Source organism: Grammomys surdaster, unplaced genomic scaffold (assembly GCF_004785775.1).
Source record: "Grammomys surdaster isolate TR1022 unplaced genomic scaffold, NIH_TR_1.0 1165, whole genome shotgun sequence".
NCBI lineage: Eukaryota > Metazoa > Chordata > Mammalia > Rodentia > Muridae > Grammomys > Grammomys surdaster.
Window position 1 is genome coordinate 361,812 of NW_021605584.1, and position 7,001 is coordinate 368,812.

Sequence of the window (7,001 nt, forward strand, 5' to 3'; positions counted from 1 at the left end):
ATAATAGCCAGAAACTGGATATTATAGACATTGAGATGTCCCTCAATGGAAGAATAAAGAAAATGTGGTACATTAAAAAAAAAAAAAGTTGACGGCCAGCTTCAGCTACACAGTAAGTTCAACAACAGCCTTGAACTCAAAAATAAAAATAAATAAATAAATAAATAAATAGATAAATAAATACATAAATACACAAATAGTAGAATGGAAAAGAATGCAAACACATTCAAGAGCTTCAAGCATTTGGAATTTTGGGTTGTTTTATATTGACTTTTTAAAAAGAATTCCGAATGTCTCTTAGGGGTGCCGCAGTTCCAGGGTTGGTCTGGTGCACAGTGAGAGAGGCTTCCATACTGCCTTATTAGAACAAGTGCCCATATCTACTGGTCTACCACATGACACAAAATACAGGATTTAAAAAAAAAACTTGTGGAATCTCAGAGTGGGCCTAGAACAGGGCAGTGGCCGTTTCCTCCATCTTTACAGAAGTATCTTTCATGCACTGGCAATGTGCAACCTTCCTGTAGTGCCAGTAGGTCGGTTACTTCAGAGCTTGTGTTGATTTGCCCTTGGAATAAAGGCTGTACCAAAAAGGACTTGCTGCTGTGCAATACAGTAGATCTGCAGCTTGATGTTGGTCTTAGGAGTCTATTTGCCAGGTTAATGATTGCCTCCCTCACCCTTTCCTGGATCCCACACTTTTCTTTTGCATCATCCAAGGGGAATTCTCCTTTCCTAGAATATTACTTCTGAACAGAATGATGGTATGTGAAGTCCATTATCCCATAACCCCAGTCTGGAATCTATTCATAGAGAACTAGACATTGTTGGCCAACAGGTATCCCTCTCTTTCCTGTTTCTGAAGCATTTGAAATTGCCTTTTTCCTTATCCATTCCAAGTCTGCGTCAGTAATCTTCTTATCAGTTCTGCAATTTTACCTTAGCCTTTCAATGATAGTCTTTAAGTTTAAGACAGACCCTGTGATTTGCAAGGAATGAGTACTGACTCAATCTCATCCAAGAAAGCATTGTGTCTGTCATTTGTTCTATGTAAACTATAGGTATTTAAAAGGTATATTGGACATAATTTCATGCTTTATAAATCCATGAAATTATCATTACAAAGCAATATACTCATCATCTGCCTAACTTTCCTAATGTCTCTTTGTAATCTGCTCATTAATCTGTCAGCCCCAACCTAACAAGTGTTGATTATTATACTATGTTATACAAATTAATTCATATAGTACATATGGCTTTATTGTCACCTGGACACCTTCATTTAGCATATTATGAAGTCATATGAGCTTTTACATATTCAATTTGTGGCTATATGAATGATATAGTCACCTGGTTTGTACATTTAGATCAGTTCTTGTTTGCTATTATATCAAGTCTTCTTATCCAAATGCATGCAAAAGCATTTGTGTGTGTGTGTGTGTGTGTGTGTGTGTGTGTGTGTATGTGTGTGTGTGTGTGTATGTGTTATATGATTTTTAACATCAGATATACACTTTAGTGTGAAATGACTGGGCTGTATTATAGACTTTTACATTTTAAGGATACCACTTTTGTTTTCCAAATTAACTATATTATTTTGTATTTCTCCCTGAGAATGTAATGCAAAGGCTCTAGGACCACTGATTTTAATTGTGTCTGTTTTAATTGATATGTTGTGATAAATCACAGTTGTTTTGTGTGTCTGTGGTGATTAGGATAGTTGACGTCACTTGTTGTTTTTGTTGTTGTAGTTTTTTTGCTGCCAGATTCTATAGAGTTCCTCTTAATAGATATTCTTTTGACCATTATAAAGAAAGACTTATGGTGAGTCATCTGTCAGCATGACACACTTGCCTGTCAAGAAACAGTAGGTATGGCTTATGTGCCAACTTTAGCTATTCTTACTTACCAATAAAAAGTGACACATAGAGAAAGCTCCAAGAAGATATAATAAAAAATGTTAAATTGTTATCTCTTGACATCAAGGTTAAAGGTAAGACCGGTTTACCTTTTTTTTTTTCTATTTCCTGACTAAATTCATAGCAGGTAGGGAAAACTATGGGAACAAATGTAATGATAGTCCTTGAATATTCTGATATTACAGCAGCATGTATATTCTTGGCAACCTGGTACTATGAAAAAAACATGTAGAAAATGAACATATTTTATGCATATATGTTTTGGTGGCCAGTAACCTATAATGAGAGAAGCATTGGGAAAAGTATGATATTTTTCTAGACAATTGGGCCATAGTCAGAGAGTTCAACATATAGAAAAGCTCAGCTTTAGATGGGTTTTATAGGAGATGCAGCAATACCAACTCTTCCATGTGACACAGCTTTCACAATCTTAAGACAATAAGTAATCCACTTAGTTTGTTATGAAAGCAAGGACCTCATCTGAATCCACACTCTGAAGAAAGTGTGCAATGTATTTACTACATGTCCATCTCAACAAAACCCAATCACCTTCTTTACAACAAAAGAAGACATTAAAGTTGGGAAAGAAAAACTGTAGAGTAGGATAGGGGAAGAAATGGAGGCAAAGCCATGGAAATTGATTGGAGCACATTATATGCATTTGTTCAATTTTCTATTTTTCTTAAATCAATGAAGGGGTAGAAGTAATTCAAAGCAAAACAGTGTCCTAAGGCCAGCTTTCAGAGAATGCTACCCTTGAAGATTATCCATAATATTTCTCATACATCTAATTAAATACTGTAATGATTAATTTTCTAATGGAGTCTCTAGTAATTTGGTCTCAAGGTTGCACATAGAAGAAGACATTTGATTACCTACTACACGAATTTCAAAGATAAGTTTCCTACTTTCTCAAACCCAGGGAGTCTACTTTTACTGTTACCTTCAAAAGGGAAGATGGACTAAGGTTTAGATTTGCTATTTATCTGTGTGTCAATAAGAGCAAAAGTTTCAGAGGGTTAGTGCATTTTCATCATGGTTGGAAGTATTTAGTCTTGGCTTTGGAGCAGTAGCAAAGAGCTTTATATCCTGATTCAGAGGCAGCAGACACAGAAAGAGTTCATTGTTTTTTTATTAAACTTTCTATTTAGAAATATACATGGAATGTTTTCTGATAAGATGAAATGATACCTGAGGTTGACTTCAAGTTATTGAAGCAAAAGTAGAAGAGCCAATATAATGGTTATTAAAGTATGGTTCATAAGTCAGGAGTATCACTATCATTGGAAAACTTTTAGATATACAATTCTCAGCCTCACACTAAAATACCTGAATAAGATTTTTTCAACTCTATATTTTGGTATGTGGGTGATTTTTATGAACAATCAAATTGGAGATCACGAATAAAGATGGCTATCATATGATAACTGTTGATATGTTAAACTGAGCAAATGAGTAAATGAATCTATAGTATCATGTTTAGAAACCTCCCAATAAAGAGATGAAAGAAAAATAATACGAAAAAATAAAGGGAAATCAAAATAAGAAAGTGCTTACATTAATTTACTTCTAATACCACATGGAAAAATAATTAACTTTATATCAGAAAAGCTGAGGAAGTAAAAGTTTATTTTTGATGTTTTATAGGCTAGAATGTTCAAGGTCAGACTACTAGCAGGTTTGATTGTCCAATAAAGGCTATAAATTTGTGAGGTAAGAAACTCTCTTCTCAGAGGGGCCACCCAGAACCCCCCTCTGACAGGCGATCTGAATTCTTGCTTAGGCTGCGAGGCTAAGCACTGCAAGGGAATATCAATAAAAGATAAAAGTATCTATCTGGGTTCCCTGAGGGACAAGCCTGACTGCATAGGGGTTGATGTCAAAAGTATCCCCTCTCCAGGAAAAAGACATCGGTACGGGTATGGCCCTCATGCCTCACTGGACAACGACGGGGTGACTGGAGCCATTACAAGGTCCCCTTCAAATACTGGAGGTCAGGCCTCTATCCCCGCCTTCGCAAGTTTAGAATTGCCACAGCCCTTCTATACTTAGAGAAGGGAGGAGATGTCAGGGGCAGCCCTGCTTACACACTGTAGGCCTAAAATCAGCCATAGGCCTAAAATCAGCAGTGGGCCTGTCATACATGTATACTAACACCAAGTCTTGGGTCTCAGTGGAAGAACATTGAAACAGATGGCTATAAGCTAATGTCAATGGGCAGCTTTTGTGGAAATTTATAAGCCTGAGTGGTCATGGACCTTGTAAATAGGTAGCCTTGGCAGATAATACCAGCTTAGATGGAGACAAGCGAGTCATAGGCAGAGTCATGGTGACTTGTCCCCTGAACCTTCACCCAGCCGATACCCGGTTTTGAAGATGTCTGTATTCTCCCTGAGCACCCACACTCCAGTGTCTTTCCCTTCCCCACGTCCTGCCTTTCTGTGTTTATACCCCTGTGTGAATTAATTATGATTTGAGAAAAAATTTTAAAAAAAGAAAAAAAAAGAAGCTCTCTTCTCACATATTGGATGTTCATGAAGCCTTTTTCTGCAAAGGCCTTCTAATCCCATTCAAGGATAGCCCTACTTAATAGATACTATCACATTCAGGCAATACATAAATTTTGGAGAGGATCCGTTCAAAGTATAATATATATGATGTCACATGACTGATGATATTGGACATACTGAGACTGAAGCAGCATGCATAGGGCCTGCACATGTCTGTGACGGATCTTCTGCTTGTTTATTATGGATTTCAGTTCAGTGTTTTTAAGGGATTCTTGGGTGGGCATTTGATACTTGTGCTTTATCCTATGTTTTCTTTCTATTATTGTTTGTTTGTTTAGCCAAATTCTGGTGTGTTAGTTCTTGTTTTTATTTTATTTCCATCCCTTGGAATCCTATTTGTCTTCTAATGAGAGACAGAAATGATGTATATCTGAATGGGAAGTGAGTTGGAGCAAAACTGAGAGGAGAAAATGAAGTGTAAACCATAATCAAGATACGTTATATTAGAAAAAAGTCTATTTTTAATAAAAGGGAAAAAAGAAAACAAACAAAACAAAAATATTTGAGCCTTTCTTTGGAGTTGCATGTAAGAGTTGCCATGGAGTTTTAAAGTTTTCTGGTTCATCCTCTCAACACACATACTTTAGAGTTTCTGAAATGGTATTAGAACATCAATATATCAAAAATTTTTTTTTAAGATTTCAATGTGCAGGTGATAATAGAACGATTAGCTTCAGCTCTTTCCTGTTTCCTAGTTAGAAGGGTCCACATTAATTATTTTCATATGTACATTTTCAAATTCACACTCAAACCATCACCTTCTGTTCTTTTTTCTTCTTTTTTCTTTTTTCTTTTTCTTAGCCACTACATAGGGTATGATCACTTAGCTGTTGGGCCAAAAAAGAAAAAACATTCCTAAGGTATACTTCACTGATTATTTGGAAACAATCCTTGTCCTACTCTCTTATTCCTAAACAATTACTTGTTACATTTCTACTGTCTCTGATGGCTATATGCCTTCTTTATGTGCAGAACTTTCTTTGACACTTTGTTCTTTTTTTATAAACACTACTCACTATTCTATAAACATTACTTGCACTTACTTTCTGTTATTACACCCTTTGTTTTGGATTCTACTACTTCACTGAATACATGCAAATAATCATTTTAAATTGAAATGCAGCCAGTGATGTGGACACACTCATTTGGTCAACTCAGTAAACTTCTTTAACTACATCTATGTAAACAGTCTGTGACTTAGTTTTTTTAAACTTTATTTTTAATGAGGGTTCTTAAATGCTTTAACATTCCTTTTAGCACACCACCCACAAGAAGTAACAGAAAAGAAAGAATACAGAAAGTAGACCTATTTAGAAATGGTTCTTTGGAACAACTTTCATCTATCTTGTCTGGAAATCAGCCGTTCAGTTCACAGTTCAGCAATGGCAGCTCCATCCACTCTTGAATGTTTCATGGATATACCATCAGTCAGTTCAGTAGTGTTGGGATAGCAAACACGAATCAGCAGTGGTGGTACTACCTTGCAGAGACAGCCAGGTCTCAGCCTTAGCACAGGTCAGCAAGAGTGACCAGGGCCAACAGCAATGCCAGGAAAAGTTCTCTCTCAGTAAAGCAAAGATTAGCGAGAACATGAGATCACCAAGTGTTGTACAGCTAGCTCTATTAGTAAAGTGAGCCCAGCCTCTGTCACTATTTATCAAATCCTTTTTATACTCGCTCCCAAACATCACATGTCCATGTGTCTTGCCTGAGCACATCTTGCCTGAGCACATCAGTCTGTCTCACCTGACATCACTTTGCCAATGATCCTGAGTCCATGGAAGCAGCAAGGAACTGCAGAACATCACCAGAAAATTTTTGGTGCTTTTTTCTCTGGAGACATGATAAATGGAGTTCAACCAAGCAATGTAAGGAGGACCAATATATGCATGTCCTTTCAAGTGCTTGCTTTAGCAAAACATTCTTTCTTTGTCTCTGCTTTGTTGAAATGTTCCTTCAAGAGTTTGCCTTAGTCTTTTACCTGTATCTACGCCAATGAAATGTTCCTTCATGTGCTTGCTCCAGCAAAATGGCATCCAACACAATTGATTTTGCAAAACCCCCTTAATTTTCTACTTTAACAGTCCATCCTATTATGTCTTTAAACTCTTCTACATAAACATTTAGTTGTAATTATGAATATGTCCTCTGTGACATATTCCTGGGGTTTAAAATCATGGCTCAGCCACATAATGACTTTGGACAAATAAATTTTTCTGCAACTGAATTTCTCTATCAGGACAGGCCAGACTGCATAGTACTGTTGAATAGATATGAGATGCCCCTCAAAAGCCCATGTGGTAAAGGCTTGATTACAAGGGTGTGGCATTGGGAAGATGTAGAACATTTAAAATGTAGACATAATGGGAATTCTTTTGGACTGTAGAGAATATGTCCTTTAAAGGAATAATTGGACTGTAGTCATTTCCTCTACCTTTGTCCCTTGTGTCTTGTACTCTTGCTACTATGAAACACTAGACTGTCCAGGACAAACATCAATATGGCAAACTAG